This window comes from Heptranchias perlo, unplaced genomic scaffold, assembly GCF_035084215.1.
Source record: "Heptranchias perlo isolate sHepPer1 unplaced genomic scaffold, sHepPer1.hap1 HAP1_SCAFFOLD_138, whole genome shotgun sequence".
NCBI lineage: Eukaryota > Metazoa > Chordata > Chondrichthyes > Hexanchiformes > Hexanchidae > Heptranchias > Heptranchias perlo.
Genome location: NW_027138624.1, coordinates 581,137 through 597,821, shown reverse-complemented (window position 1 = coordinate 597,821; position 16,685 = coordinate 581,137). Strand labels below are relative to the sequence as shown.

The window sequence follows — 16,685 nt, the reverse complement described above, 5'->3', positions numbered from 1 at the left end:
ACAAATCCAAAACCCACGTCAACCCGAAGCTTCGATAAATAGAGATCAAGAAGCAGCAAAACATTTGGTGTGCTGCAGGAAGCAAAAGTTTTTGATTTTGCAGTTCAGCAAAGATGGAAAGATGAAGTGAGACATGGAAAAAAGCATAAGAGGTCCTGATATCTTTTCTGTGGATTGAACTCAGGATTTACAAAGTTAATAAAAGTAATGAACTCCCTGCTGTGTGAACAGCGCACGAACGGTGGAGACTGCCAGGCAGCACTGCCAATTAGGTTAGTTTGCAAGCTATCTAAAGTCATAAAGTAATGGTCAGTTGGCAAAAACAATCCAGTCAGCTAGGATTTGTCCAGACAATCTTCAGATTTGTCATTAGACACGATAACCACTGCTCCACTGGCCTCGGGTGTGCAGAGAAAGGAGCAGCTCACACTGACACAGAGCTGCGGTATGAGCAGGAAATGGGTCAGTCTCGGTCATGCACACGTGACTCCACGAGTCCGGGAGTGTCAAAAGGCGCACAGTGAATATTTACCAAAGAGAGCAATCTTGGCTGCTTCCCTTCGATCGTTCAGCTAGTACAGCGGAGGACTGCAATACAATTATCAGATAAAAGTCATCCTTAGGTTTCTGGTTGGAACTAGCGAACGTGCTTTTGGAGTAAGCAGAAATTAGCTCAAGGCCGTTATCTTTACTTTGCAGACAGCCAAAAGCTTTTTGTGTCTGCTCGAAAACGGCTGTTTTGCTCGAGCACTTGCCTCTGCTCACCAGCAGGGCGTACCTTTGAATATCAACACGGAAAACCGCACTCACTTTCAGGCAAATATGCCTTCTATCAGTCAGTCAGACGAAAGACAGACAGAGCTCTCGCTGTTTCCTCAAGCTCGGGCTGCTGTTCTTTTCCGATGACCTCGTCTGCGTTCCGCAGGCTCGGGCTCTTCTCGGCATCATTCACGATTACTGTGCCTTCCAATTCAGCGGTTGCTCACTTGCGAACACTCGATACCGCGGACTGGAACAAAGTATTGAAAAAATTCAGGGAGGTGGCAATTCGTGACGCTGTTTGGAGGCGAGTGTGAAGCGACTATTGTGAAGGGCAATTCAACTCGCAAAGCAGGGGAATTAGCTCAAATGGTAGAGCGCTCGCTTAGCATGCGAGAAATAGCGAGATCGATGCCCGCATTCTCCACTCGCATTTTTACCTTGGGGAATTGTCCCGAAACAAAAATGATGTCAGTGTTCAGTAAATCAAGAAATCACGTCAATCCGAAGCTTCGAAAAATTGAGGTCAAGGAGCAGCAAATCTTTTGGTGTGCTGCAGTTAGCAAAAGTTTTTGATTTTGGTGTTTATCAAAGATGCAAAGGTGAAGTGAGGCATGGAAAAAAAGCTTCCAAGGTTCTGATATCTTTTCTGTGGATTGAACTCAGAATTTCCAAAGTTAATAAAACTAATGCACTCTCTCCTGTGTGAAACGTGCACGAACGTTGGAGACTGCCAGGCAACACTGCCAATCAGGTTAGTTTGCAAGCTATCTAAAGTCATAAAGTAATGGACAGTTGGGAAAATAATCCAGTCAGGTAGGAGTTGTCCAGACAATCTTCTGATTTGTCATTAGACACGATATCCACTGCTCCACTGGTCTCGGGTGTGCAGAGAAAGTAGCAGCTCACACTGCCACAGCGCTGCGGTCTGAGCAGGAAATGAGTCAGTCTCGGTCATGCACACGTGACTCCACCAGTCCGGTAGTGTCAAAAGGCGCACAGTGAATATTTACCAAAGAGAGCAATCTTTGCTGCTTCCCTTCGATCGTTCAGCTGGTACAGCGGAGGACTGTAATACAATTAACAGATAAAAGTCATCCTTAGGTTTCTGGTTGGAACTAGCGAACGTGCTTTTGGAGTGAGCAGAAATTAGCTCAAGGCCGTTTTCTTTACTTTACAGACAGCCAAAAGCTTAACATGTTGGCACTGAGGCACAGGAGAACTCCTTTCCTTTCTTAAACCTGAAAGCTTTTTGTGTCTGCCCGAAAACGGCTGTTTTGCTCGAGCACTTGCCTCTGCTCACCAGCAGGGCGTACCTTTGAATAACAACACGTCAAACCGCACTCACTTTCAGGCAAATCAGCCTTCCATCAGTCAGTCAGATCGACAGACAGACAGAGCTCTCGCTGTTTCCTCAAGCTCGGGCTGCTGTTCTTGTCCGATGACCTCGTCTGCGTTCCGCAGGCTCGGGCTCTTCTCGGCATCATTCACGATGACTGTGCCTTCCCGTTCTGCGGTTGCTCACTTGCGAATACTCGATACCGCGGATTGGAGCAAAGTATTGAAAAAAATCAGGGAGTTGGCAATTCGTGGCGCTGTTTGGAGGCGAGTGTGAAGCGACTATTGTGAAGGGCAATTCGTCTGGCTAAGTAGGAGAATTAGCTCAAATGGTGGAGAGCTCGCTTATCATGCGAGAAGTAGCGTGATCGATGCCCGCATTCTCCACTCACTGTTTTACCTTGGGGAATTGTCCCGAAACAAAAATGGTGCCAGTTTTCAGCAAATCCAGAACCCACGTCAATCCTCAGCTTCGATAAATGGAGATCAAAGAGCAGCAAATCTTTTGTGTGCTGCAGTCAGCAAAATTTTTGATTTTGGTGTTTAGCAAAGATGGAAAGATGAAGTGAGACATGGAAAAAAGCTTCACAGGTCCTGATATCTTTTCTGTGGATTGAACTCAGGATTTGCAAAGTAAATAAATCTAATGCACTCCCTGCTGTGTGAAAAGCGCACGAACGGTGGAGACTGCCAGACAGCACTGCCAATTAGATTAGTTTGCAAGCTATCTAAAGTCATAAAGTAATGGACAGTTGGCAAAAACAATCCAGTCAGCGAGGAGTTGTCCAGACAATCTTCTGATTTGTCATTAGACACGATATCCACTGCTCCACGGTGTGCAGAGAAAGTAGCAGCTCACACTGCCACAGCGCTGCGGTCTGAGCAGGAAATGAGTCAGTCTCGGTCATGCACACGTGACTCCACGAGTCCTGGAGTGTCAAAAGGCGCACAGTGAATATTTACCAAAGAGAGCAATCCTGGCTGCTTCCCTTCGTACAGCGGAGGACTGCAATACAATTATCAGGTAAAAGTCATCCTTAGGTTTTTGGTTGGAACTAGCGAACGTGCTTTTGGAGTAAGCAGAAATTAGCTCAAGGCCGTTTTCTTTACTTTACAGACAGCCGACAGCTTAACATGTTGGCGCTGAGGCACAGGAGACCTCCTTTCCTTTCGTAAACCTGAAAGCTTTTTGTGTCTGCCCGAAAACGGCTGTTTTGCTCTAGCATTTGCCTCTGCTCACCAGCAGGGAGTGCCTTTGAGTAACAACACGTCAAACCGCACTCACTTTCAGGCAAATCAGCCTTCGATCGGTCAGTCAGTCAGACAGACAGAGCTCTCGCTGTTTCCTCAAGCTCGGGCTGCTGTTCTTGTCCGATTACCTCGTCTGCGTTCCGCAGGCTCGGGCTCTTCTCGGCATCATTCACGATTACTGTGCCTTCCCGTTCTGCGGTTGCTCACTTGCGAATACTCGATACCGCGGATTGGAGCAATTTGTTGAAAAAATACAGGGAGGTGGCAATTCGTTGCGCTGTTTGGAGGCGAGTGTGAAGCGACTATTTTGAAGTGCAATTGGTCTTGCTCCGCAGGGGAATTAGCTCAAATGGTAGAGCGCTCGCTTAGCATGCGAGAAGTAGCGGGATCGATGCCCGCATTCTCCACTCACTTTTTTACCTTGGGGAATTGTCCCGAAACAAAAATGGTGTCAGTTTTCAGCAAATCCAGAACCCACGTCAATCCTCAGCTTCGATGAAACGAGATCAAAGAGCAGCAAATGTTTTGTGTGCTGCTGTAGTGAAAGTTTTTGATTTTGGTGTTTAGCAAAGATGGAAAGATGAAGTGAGACATGGAAAAAAGCTTCACAGGTCCTGATATCTTTTCTGTGGATTGAACTCAGGATTTACAAAGTTAATCAAACTAATTCACTCTCTGCTGTGTGAAAAGCACACGAACGGTGGAGACTGCCAGGCAGCACTGCCAATTAGGTAAGTTTTCAAGCTATCTAAAGTCATAAAGTAATGGACAGTTTGCAAAAACAATCCAGTCAGGTAGGAGTTGTCCAGACAATCATCTGATTTGTCATTGGACACTATATCCACTGCTCCTCGGTGTGCAGAGAAAGTCGCAGCTCACACTGCCACAGCGCTGCGGTCTGAGCAGGAAATGAGTCAGTCTCGGTCATCCACACGTGACTCCACGAGTCCGGGAGTGTCAAAAGGCGCACAGTGAATATTTACCAAAGAGAGCAATCTTTGCTGCTTCCCTTCGATCGTTCAGCTGGTACAGCGGAGGACTGCAATACAATTAACAGTTAAAAGTCATCCTTAGGTTTCTGGTTGGAACTAGGGAACGTGCTTTTGGAGTAAGCAGAAATTAGGTCAAGGCCGTTTTCTATACTTTACAGACAGCCTACAGCTTAACATGTTGGCGCTGAGGCACAGGAGACCTCCTTTCCTTTCTGAAACCTGAAAGCTTTTTGTGTCTGTCCGAAAACGGCTGTTTTGCTCGAGCACTTGCCTCTGCTCACCAGCAGGGCGTACCTTTGAAGAACAACACATCAAACCGCACTCACTTTCAGGCAAATCAGCCTTCGATCGGTCAGACAGACCGACAGACAGACAGAGCTCTCGCTGTTTCCTCAAGCTCGGGCTGCTGTTCTTGTCCGATGACATCGTCTGCGTTCCGCAGGCTCGGGCTCTTCTCGGCATCATTCACGATTACTGTGCCTTCCAGGTCTGCGGTTGCTCACTTGCGAATACTCGATACCGCGGATTGGAGAAAAGTATTGAAAAAATTCAGGGAGGTGGCAATTCGTGGCGCTGTTTGGAGGCGAGTGTGAAGCGACTATTTTGAAGGGCAATTGATCTTACTAAGTAGGGGAATTAGCTCAAAAGGTAGAGCGCTCACTTAGCATGCGAGAAATCGTGGGATCGATGCCCACATTCTCCACTCACATTTTTACCTTGGGGAATTGTCCCGAAACAAAAATGGTGTCAGTTTTCAGCAATTCCAGAACCCACGTCAATGCTCAGCTTCGACAAATCGAGATCAAAGAGCAGCAAGTCTTTTGTGTGCTGCAGTCAGCAAAAGTTTTTGATTTTGGTGTTTAGCAAAGATGGAAAGATGAAGTGAGACATGGAAAAAAGCTTCACAGGTCCTGATATCTTTTCTATGGATTGAACTCAGGATTTACAAAGTTAATAAAACTAATGCACTCCCTGCTGTATGAAAAGCGCACGAATGGTGGAGACTGCCAGGCAGCACCACCAATTTGGTAAGTTTTCAAGCTATCTGAAGTCATAAAGTAATGGACAGTTGGCAAAAACAATGCAGTCAGGTAGGAGTTGTCCAGACAATCTTCTGATTTGTCATTAGACACGATATCCACTGCTCCACTCGTCCAGGGTGTGCAGAGAAAGGAGCAGCTCACATTGCCACAGCGCTGCGGTATGAGCAGGAAATGAGTCAGTCTCGGTCATGCACACGTGACTCCACCAGTCCGGGAGTGTCAAAAGGCGCACAGTGAATATTTTCCAAAGAGAGCAATCTTGGCTGCTTCCCTTCGATCGTTCAGCTGGTGCAGCGGAGGACTGCAATACAATTAATACCTAAAAGTCAACCTTAGTTTTCCGGTTGGAGCGAGCGAACGTGCTTTTGGAGTAAGCAGAAATTAGCTCAAGGCCGTTTTCTTTACTTTACAGACAGCCAAGAGCTTAACATATTGGCGCTGAGGCACAGGAGACCTCCTTTCATTTCTGAAACCAAAAGCTTTTTGTGACTGCCCGAAAACGGCTGTTCTGCTCCAGCACTTGCCTCTGCTCACCAGCAGGGCGTACCTTTGAATAACAACACGTCAAACCGCACTCACTTTCAGGCAAATAAGCCTTCCATCAGTCAGACAGACAGACAGAGCTCTCGCTGTTTCTTCAAGCTCGGGCTGCTGTTCTTTTCCGATTACCTCGTCTGCGTTCCGCAGGCTCGGGCTCTTCTCGGTATCATTCACGATTACTGTGCCTTCCCGTTCTGCGGTTGCTCACTTGCGAATACTCGATACCGCGGATTGGAGCATTGAATTCATTCAGGGAGGGGGCAATTCGTGGCGCTGCCTGGAGACGAGTGTTAAGCGATTATTGTGAAGGGCAAATTCACCACCGCACCTGGGGAATTAGCTCAAATGGTAGAGCGCACGCTTCGCATGCGAGAAGTAGCGGGATCGATGCCCGCATTTTCCACTCATTTTTTACCTTGGGGAATTGTCCCGAAACAAAACTGGTTTCAGTTTTCAGCAAATCCATAACCCACGTGAATCCTGAGCTTCGATAAATCGAGATCAAGGGGCAGTAAATCTTTTGGTGTGCGGCAGTCAGCAAAAGTTTTTGAGTTTGGTGTTTCGCAAAGATGGAACGATAAAGTGAGACATGGAAAAAAGCTTCACGGGTCCTGATATCTTTTCTTTGGATTGAACTCAGGATTTGCAAAGTGAATAAAACTAATGCATTTCCTGCTCTGTTGAGAGTGCACTAACGGTGGAGACTTCCAGGCAGCACTACCAATTAGGTCAATTTGCAAGCTATTAAAAGTCATAAATTAATGGACAGTTTTCAAAAACAATCCAGTCAGGTTGGAGTTGACCAGACAATCTTCTGATTTGTCATAAGACACGGTATCCACTGCTGCATTCGCCTCTCGGGTGTGCAGAGAAAGTAACAGCTCACACTCCCACAACGATGCGCTTTGAGCAGGAACCGAGTCAGTCTCGGTCATGCACATGTGACTCCACGAGTCTGGGAGTGTCAAAAGGCGCACAGTGAACATTTTCCAAAGAGAGCAATCTTTGCTGCTTCCCTTCGATCGTTCAGCTGGTACAGCGGAGGACTGCAATACAATTAACAGATAAAATTCATCCTTAGGTTTCTGGTTGGAACCAGCGAATGTGCTTTTGGAGTAAGCAGAAATTAGCTCAAGGCAGTTTTCTTTGCTTTGCAAGGAGACCTCCTTTCCTTTCTTCAACCTGAAAGCTTTGTGCATCTGCCCGAAAACGTCTGTTTTGCTCGAGCACTTGCCTCTGCTCACCAGCAGGCCAAGTGCACCTTTGAGTAACAACACGTCAAACCGCACTGACTTTGTCACGAACAGAAGACAAACACACGTCTTCGTTCAAAAACCACCCTGCAGGTGGACACGGAGTGAGATAATCACAGGGCAGAGATGCAGACAGTATCCGGAAACATCGGGAAGTGGACAAGAGAAATAGATTGAGCGCTTTGTTATCAGAAAATTGTCTGAACCTCCACGGTCAATGAAAGGGCTTTTGTTGGTCGGTTTCCCATTGAACCGGATAATTCGGGAGAACTTGGTGGATATTTGGTTAGGTTCCCTTGACCCCACCAGCGGAAAAGGTTTGTCGATCCCACCCGACAACTCGTTTCAAAAGCCACTCTGTCCAAAGCAAATGTATCCTTCCAGATTAAAAGGGAATAAAACTTGAAAAGAGCGTCACTGTGGATCAGTTTTCTCTCACTCAAAGTGAACTGTTCAATGAAGTCAAAGATGCACCTTCCAAAGAATCAGGGAACAGCCACTGTCTCCCTTTTTGGCAGGAGAAGAAAATCGATGTGGATGTTTATGGAGACCAAGTTCCAACATAACACTCCTGCCCGGAATCGAACTGGGGACTTTTTGCGTATAAAGCAGACGTGATAACCGCTACACTACGGAAATGGATAATATTTCATTAAACAATGGGCAACTGAATGATGTTCTCTCTCTGCTCGCAGTTGGAATGTGTTGTTTCAAGTGCAGCAAGAGATACAGACAGTGGATGTTCCCCCTTTGCTTTAAAAACTCTCAGGGTGGTGGGTTTGAGCCCACGTTGGGCGAGTACCGTTTTAAACTTTTATGCTGCTTCCACTGGTGAGCTCCAGCTCTGACACTTCCCCCACCCCCCTCTGTCTCACCGCGCACGATGGGGCCGCGCCCGGGCTGAATCTCTCCAATTAGGTTTCCGCCCCTGTCGCAGCATGAAATGGTCCTTGTCAAAGTCACAAATGATACCCTATGTGACTACAACCATGATAAACTATCCCTCCTCATCCTTCTCAAATACAATATCTCACCGTGCTGTTATGCTGTTAGACTAGTTTCCTCTCTCTGCTCTTATTTGGAATGTGTTGCTTTTCCGTCTGACAACACTTAGTATCATCGTATCATGTTAGTCCACAAGAGGAGATCATTCGGCCCGTCGTGCCTGTGCCGGGTCAAACGCACATTTTCGTTCAAAATTCGTTCAGGAATAGATTGAGTGCTTTGTTATCAGAAAATTGCCTGAACCCCGACAGTCGACAGCTTTCCACCTCGATATCAACCACACGGCCTATTTTTGTGTCACCCGCAAATTTCTTCATCATGCCCCCTACGTTTAAGTCCAAATCGTTAATGTATCCCACAAAAATCAAAGGACCAAGTACCGAGCCCTGCAACACCCCACTGGAAACAGCCTTCCAGCCGCAAAAACACCCATCGACCATTACCCTTTGCTTCCTGCCACTGAGCCAATTTTGGATCCAACAAGCCACATTCCCTTGGATCCCATGGGCCTTTACTTTTTCGACCAATCTGCCATGTGCGAATGTTTCAAAAGCCTCATCGATCCTCCTTGTCACCTCCTCGAAAAATTCAATCAGGTTAGTCAGACACGACCTCCCCTTAACAAATCCATGCTGACTGTCCTTGATTCGTCCGTGCCTTTCGAAGTGACAGTTGATCCTGTCCCTCAGAATTGATTCCAAAAATTTGAAATGGAGTCTTTCTCCTGCTGGCTGCAATAATAGATAAGGCGATACAGAGTGCTCCGACCCGGCTCGCTCAGTCGGTGGAGTATGAGACTCTTAATCTCAGGGTCGTGGGTTCGAGCCCCACGTTGGGCGAGTATCATTTTAAACTTTTATGTTGCGTTCACTGGCCAACGGTGCAGAATTGATGCAGAATGAAACGTTAAATTAGTAATCAGGATGGCCGAGCGGTCTAAGGCGCTGCGTTCAGGTCGCAGTCTCTTCTGGAGGCCTGGGTTCGAATCCCACTTCTGACATTGCTTATTTTTACGAAGACGTGAAAATATTTTATTGGTGGATTGGGCTGCAGCTGATTTTTCGACCAAGTTGATTTACTCCTCCCACAAAAGCAACTGGCTTTGTGATGGAAATGTGACTTGAGAAGTTTCAAACGGTGAAATGTTTGACATATTAATGACCTGGACAAAGAAATAGAACAACAGTGGGAAACATTTAAAACGGTGATCAATAGAGTCCAGGAGAAATATATCCCACTAAAAAGCAAGAACAAACCAGCCAGAAATGACACACCAGAGATGAATAAAGAAACAAGGGCAAAATTGAAACTGAAGAAAAAGGCACACACTAGACAATAAAGGAGAGAGGGGAATGTGATAAGACTGGGAAAGAAGTCTAAAGAACTATTAGAAAGGCAGAAAGGAATATCAAAAAAAGCAAAGTATTCGAGACACATCAACAGCCAAAAAAAGTTTAGGACAGGAATAGGGCCACGAAGGGATACACACGACAAACTCACAGGCAATGACAGCGAAATGGCAGAAATATTAAATAATCTCTTTGCTTCAGTATTTACCAGGGAGACGAGTATTGCGGGCATGACAGTAGAAGAAGACATCAAAAAATATTTAAAGACATTTAAGCTCCAAAGGGGGGAGATAATTGATAAACTAATCAAACTTAGAGAGGAAATTGCCTGAAAGGAGCCGAACCAGAATTTCAAACCGCTCAGCCACGCTAATTTCCGTATTACTGTTCAGGAGCTCATTTCACAGGGACACATTTACTGCGCTCCATTCAAGGAGGCTCAGTGAAACGCGGAAATTAATCTATTAATGGAATCATAGAATAAGAAAGCGCCATTCGGATGCCATTCGTCCCCTCGTGCCTGTGCCAGCTCTCCGAAAGAGCAGTACAGTTAGTCCCACTCGCCTGCTGTTTCCCCATAGCCCTGAAAATGTTTCCATCCAAGCGTTTATCCAATTCCCTTTTGAAAACTCTGAGTTCAGAAAAACAATATTGAAAGGGGTGCTGGGGCCTCTGCAGCGTCGATGTGGAGTGTGTGATGATTGAAGTTATCAAGATGGTTGCTTTACACATGGTATGTTGTGCAATCATCCTGAAATATCTTCAATATCCAATACAAATTGAATTGCAAACCTGATGGAGAAACATTGGAAAACAAGTCACGAGTGAACGCAAATCATCTGGGACCCGTTTTCAGCCTCACGGCACTTTAAGTAAAGTGAAATAACTTTGCATTGAAAAGATTTGGAACTTGCATCTGTGCCTTTATCTGTTCCATTTCTTAAAGTTGCTGGCATCTGATGCTGTACACGCCTCTGCTCCCTCTATTGAACAAGAAAGGCGGTGTTTGACGTTGACGGGACCTGTTCGTTATGAGCTCATCCTTTGCATTGAGTGGGTTCGCTTCTTTTAAACGGCGTCAACTTTAGCCCAGCGGTGAACTTCACAGCTAACATTTTCGACACCATCTCACCGCGGCCGCTGATTGACATGTTTATTGTTATTTCTTTCAGACATTCTCTCTCTCTCTATCTCTCTCTCTGCCTTTCGGGTCTCTTTCTCTCTTTCTGTGTAATTTGACCCATTGTGTATTCAGTATACTGGGACCTACCGTTTTCTGTGTTTAACCTGTCTGAACACCAACGACACCTTTGATTGGTGTGATGGTGTCCCAGCCTAATATAAGATATGCGATTTGAGAACCTCTCATTCACTCACTCACCTGACGAAGGAGATAATCTCCGAAAGCTTGTGATTTTAAAATAAAATTGTTGGACTGTAACCTGATGTTGTAAGATTCCTCACATAAATAAATAGTGACCGTGATTTTAAATTTGCACCAAGTGACTTTTAGGTAGTCGCCTTTAAATGTTTCAAAGGCGACTCCTAATTTATGATCGTCCGGCCATTTCACCAGCTGTGTTGAAAACAAAACATGTCTCTGCTTTTCGTGACTTTTTTTGAAAGACAAAAAAATTATTTCCCGTGACCTCTGAAGGATGGACAAGTGCATTTCAGAAAGCTGAACCAAGTTCATCGAGCTTAAATCGTCTGACCACGTTAAAGGCGCTATATATATATATATATATATATATATATATATATATATATGCAAGTAGTTGCTGTCTGTTTCTGTGGTTGTCTTTTTTCTGGGTGTGTCCATCTGCAGGGCGATTTTGAATCGATACCAGTATTCGTGTCAGTTTGTTGCATGAAATAAATGAGGGTATCAGGCGCTCCCCTCCCAGCCACTGGGTAGGTAGTGAGTCAGGGTTTAGACCAAACATCTGTTTTTTTTTTGTAAAAAAGCAATTAAAACCTTTATTCGGGAATTATCCAGTCTCATGTGAGAAGTGAAAGAAACAGTGACCCCGATGTGATTTGAACACGCAGACTTTTGATCTGGAGTCAGACCAATGCGCCACGCACTCTGAAGACAGGATCCTGGATGTTATTATACATATGAATGTTTCTCAAACGACCGTTTCATTTGTCCCACCTTGGTTGAATAGATAGGAATTATCAAATTTCCGCCAGGTCCCACCGGGTGTGGGACAGTGTTGGAAGCAGCCTTCACCCCCAATATCACGGGTCTTTCATCGCCTGCTCTCAGCGGGCTGCAATAACAGGGCTGGGAGTTATGGACTTTGTTCACATTTAATCAGCGGTGTGAATCGTTAAATATTTACTCATTTTTAATGGGAACAAGGTTTCAAAAGGTTTCCGCCCGGTTTTGAACGAGAGCCCTTTCGCGTGTTAAGGCAAACGTGATAACCTCTACACTACAGAAACCTGATGCTTGCACTTCCGTGTTAGGGATATAACCCCTCAGCCAAACTGATTTCACAGGGATACATTTACTGCGCTGTATTTCGGAAGGCTGCAGAGAAGGATCGGTGGAGATGGTCAGGCAGGGAATCCCAGAGCACCGCGCTCACACAAACATTTCACTGTTTTTCATGTGCCTGATATCCGACCGCAGTTTGAACGACAGCGAATCAGGCATGCTCAGATGACATTGTTCACAGATTGTTTTCTTGGAGCCAAATCACACATCAGAAAACTTGAAATGAGATTAAGAGATCGGAGCCATTTCAAGTGCTCCCAGTTACTGCAGATCAGGAATGAAAACCTGGCACCGGCTTCAGGGCAATCAGAATGAGACAATGAATCCGAAAGTGGGAAGAAAAAGGTGCGATTTTCGTCTCTGGGTGGGCTCGAACCACCAACCTTTCGGTTAACAGCCAAACGCGCTAACCGATTGCGCCACAGAGACCGCCTAATGCTTATGCTTGCAAGATACACAAAAGCAGCGTGTCACCGAGCCAAAGTTACATGTTGCAGCCACAGAAATGCAATTGACAACTATCAGTGTTACTTTTCCAGAAACAACGGATGGGACATTGTTTGTGGAATGGAAACGGTGTGGTCTCGCTCACAGCATCGATATCACCCGACAACCAGCTCTCCTGCAACCGGCGCGCCCACCGGTGCTTTGTCTGTTCCTCAGTCACACTGTGGGAGAACCTTCACCACACGGACTGCAGCGGTTCAAGAAGGCGGCTCACCACCACCTTCTCAAGGGCAATTCGGGATGGGCAATAAATGCCGGCCTCGCCAGCGACGCCCACATCCCATGAACAAATAAAGGAAAAGTATTCTAAGTGTCCTGACGCTGATGTCAGGTTTTGATCCCTGATCTGCAGTAACTGGGAGCGCTTTAAATGGCTCCGACCTCTTAATTTCACCCACAACATCAGAGTAACTGTTCCAGGGGGACATGCCGACTCAGCTGCATCTTGTCCGCCTGTCTGGTCAGTCCTTTATTCGCCTCCAATTCCGTTTCCCAAAGCGTATCTATAGATTCACAAAGCTGTTTGTCATTTCGGTTCCTTTCGATTTGTCAAGCTCCCGACTGGCAATAATTTGCAAACCTGGTTGCAAACCTCCGCCTTGAATCGTGTCCAGGGATGGGTTATTTGGAGAGACTGGACAATCTGGGATTGTTCTCCTTCGAGCAAAAAAAGGTTAAGGGGAAATTTAATAGAGGTATTCAAAATTATGAGGGGATTTTGATAGAATGGATGGGGAGAAGCTGTTTCCATTGGCAGGAGGGTCGATAACCAGAGGACACAGCCTGCATTTGTCTAGCGCCTTTAACGTAGTAAAACGTCACAAGGTGCTTCACGGGAGCGTTATTGAACAAAATTTGACACTAAGCCACATAAGGAGATATTGGGACAGGTGACCAAAAGCTTAGTCGAAGAGGTAGGTTTTAAGGTATTTGTTAAAGGAGAGAGAGGCGGAGAGGTTTAAGGAGGCATTTCCAGAGCTTAGGTTGCTGAAGGCACAGCCGCCAATGGTGGAGCGATTTAAATCGGGGATGCGCAAGAGGCCAGAATTGGAGGAGCACAGATTTTTTTGTATTCGTTCATGGGATGTGGGTGTCGCTGGCAAGGCCAGAATTTATTGCCCAAATCTAATTGCCCTTGAGAAGGTGGTGGTGAGCCGTCTTCTTGAACCGCTGCAGTCCGTGTGGTGAAGGTTCTCCCTCAGTGTTGTTAGGTAGGGACTTCCAGGATCCAACGGCGATGAAGGAACGGCCGATATATTTCCAAGTCGGGATGGTGTGTGACTTGGAGGGGAACGTGCAGGTGGTGTTATTCCCATGTACTTGCTGCCTTTGTCCTTCTAGGTGGTTGAGGTCACGGGTTTGTGAGGTGCTGTGCAAGAAGGCAATCGAGTAACAAGTCGAGCAATGTATTCCGCTCAATCATTGATCATTCCATTCAGATCTTCTGCTTTTCAGCTGCACTTCCCCCCAAACATTGCAAATAATTTTGCTCAGTATTTGTTTCGCTTGTTTAATATTTTGTTCTCCGGCTTAGCTAGATTAATATTTCATTTCAATTATCAATGACAGGGAGCAATGAAAAATGAACGAGTGAGCAAAGTTTCGTTTATTATTAAAAAGCAGTGATTCAGAAATTATCCAGGCTGATATGAATGGTATAAGAAGTAGTGATTTCGACATGATTTAAATACGCAGCCTTCAGAATCCAGAGTCAGACGCGCTACCGTTTCACCACGAGGTCTACTGATGGCATAGATTATATATATATATATATATTATATATACTTATTATATACTTAAATATATATGTTTGATGCAGTGTTCCCTTGTGGTTGGGAATAGTTCATTGCACAAAAATAATTCAAGTCTGTGAGACATTTAATGTTTTTTTTATCACCATTAATACGTTCTGTTGCACACTGAAGGAAATGCTAACTTGTTTGCCAAGTGACAATTAAAACGTCAATAAATCTTTGTGTTTTGTATGTCATGAACTTTTATCCCTTCCCGTTTTACATACTGTATTTTAGGAGTCTGCTTAAAAGTGTTTAGTGCTTATTATACCAGGAATCTGGTGTAGCCGTTGTTAAATTTAAAAAGGTTTGTAGCCCCTTTCATGCATGAACAAACTCGACCCTGAAGGTTGATGGGGAGCAAGTCCCAACAACATGCTTCCCTCCGAGGTTAAATCGGGGACTTTCTGCGTGTAACTGGTGAACATGATAACCGCTGCACTAAGGAAATGAGAAACTTTTCGTTCTTCGCTCTGAAGGAAGTGTCTCGGGAAAACATGAACTGTTGACTCTCTTTGCACTGACTCTTTTCACGAATATTTCATCGATCGAAACTGTCCAAGTCACAGGGAAAAAATGTCAAAGTCATTAAACTCCCGAATTAGCCCCAAAATCTATCAATCTCAGTTTTTAAATTTTCAATTGACCCCCAGCCTCAACTGCTTTTTGAGGGAGAGAGTTCCAGAATTCCACTCCCCTTTGTGTGAAGAAGTGCTTCCTGACATCAACCCTGAACGGCCCAGCTCTAATTTTAAGGTTATGCCCCCTTGTTCTGGACTCTCCCCACCAGAGGAAATAGTCTCTATCTGCCCTGTCAAATCCTTTAATAATCCAAACACCTCAATTAGATCACCCCTGAATATTCTGCACTCAAGGGAATGCAAGTCTGGTCTTTGCAACCTGTCCTCATAATTGCTTATCAAGGATAGCCAACAAAAAGGGTTTTACGACGGCTGGCTCTTGAATGCATTGGTTTTTGTCAACGGGCTCGTTGGTCTAGGGGTATGATTCTCGCTTCGGGGTTGTCTGTCCAAATATGTGAGAGGTCCCGGGTTCAAATCCCGGACGAGCCCTTATTTTACTCTTCAACTTCCAAAGACAGAAAAGGACCCAAATCACCCCACATGAGTGAAACAATTCCAATGTTTCATACTATTCCCAAACACAACTGCCCAACGTGGTTCTGATGAAAGGTCATTGACCTGAAACATTAACTCTGTTACTCTCTCCACAGATTCTGCCTGACCTGCTGAGGGTTTCCAGAATTTTCGATGTCATCAGAGTATCACTTCCCTCATCACCGAACTACACTCCTCCACGAGATGTCGCCTTGTGGTGCAAGCAGGCTCCTTCCGCACAGCCAGGTGTTCTGCTTTTGGCATTAATTATAACTATAACTTTGGAACTTGTTAGTTAAAACATATGGCCTTGCCCATTGACCAGAGAGCAGAATGGTGTTTGTCTCTCACCAGTGCAGCCCTTTCCCGCTGCATCAGCTTGGAATGATACGTAGCTATCATACATATCTCACACCTCTCCTGCTTCCCTGTGAAGCTGGTAAGACGAATAGCACACAATGCTGTCTGACACACATACACACCAGCTCTGAATGATTTAAAGGCCTTGTTATGATTGTCAGAGAATTGTTTATATCAAAAGGATAATTAAACTTATGAGTATTATGATATCAGCTCCGATCCAAGAGTTTCTGGACTTCAGAATCTACTCGTCTCTATATTAAACATATGGATGCATATAAAATGAAGCAAATCTGTCTTACGATTGTAGTTTCATTCTCCCAACAGAGATTTATACTTCCTTACTTAAGAGGCAAATGGTAAAGGTTAACATTAATTCAATATAAAGACTAACTCTTTCCTTACAATACAGATACCCCAAACTAATATAACACCTCAAACTGATAGAGCTTCTCAAATTAAAACAGTACCTCAAACTAATACGGTACCTCAAGCTAATACAGTACCTCAAACCGATACAGAACCTGAAACATAAATTAATACCTCAAACTAATACAGCATCTCAATCTAATACAGTATCTCAAAGCAATAAAGTACCTCAAACAAATACAACAGCTTAATCCAATACAGCACCTCAAACTGATGCAGAATCTGAAATTAATATTTTTTTTTTATTCGTTAATGGGATGTGGGTGTCGCTGGCGAGGCCGCTATTTATTGCCCATCCCTAATTACCCTTGAGAAGGTGGTGGTGAGCCGCCTTGTTGAACCGCTGCAATCCGTGTGACGAAGGCTCTCCCGCAGTGCTAATAAGTAACAGACAAAGCAGCGATTAGCGCGCCGGTTGCAGGAGAGCTGGTTGGCGGTGATA

General features: G+C 45.1%; 4 non-coding genes across 4 annotated transcripts; 3 read left to right on the top strand and 1 right to left on the bottom strand.

Annotated features, from left to right (window-relative positions):
- The first annotated feature begins 8,947 nt into the window (after positions 1-8,947).
- trnak-cuu (transfer RNA lysine (anticodon CUU)) lies at positions 8,948-9,020 on the top strand. Its single transcript has one exon. It is a non-coding gene; the product is annotated as a tRNA-Lys (tRNA).
- Positions 9,021-9,098: 78 nt separating this feature from the next.
- On the top strand, positions 9,099-9,181 carry trnal-cag (transfer RNA leucine (anticodon CAG)). The gene has a single exon. It is a non-coding gene; the product is annotated as a tRNA-Leu (tRNA).
- A 3,210-nt stretch (positions 9,182-12,391) lies between these two features.
- On the bottom strand, positions 12,392-12,465 carry trnan-guu (transfer RNA asparagine (anticodon GUU)). Its single transcript has one exon. It is a non-coding gene; the product is annotated as a tRNA-Asn (tRNA).
- Positions 12,466-15,321: 2,856 nt separating this feature from the next.
- On the top strand, positions 15,322-15,409 carry trnap-cgg (transfer RNA proline (anticodon CGG)). The gene is given in 2 exon segments: positions 15,322-15,357; positions 15,374-15,409. It is a non-coding gene; the product is annotated as a tRNA-Pro (tRNA).
- The last annotated feature ends 1,276 nt before the right edge of the window (positions 15,410-16,685 follow it).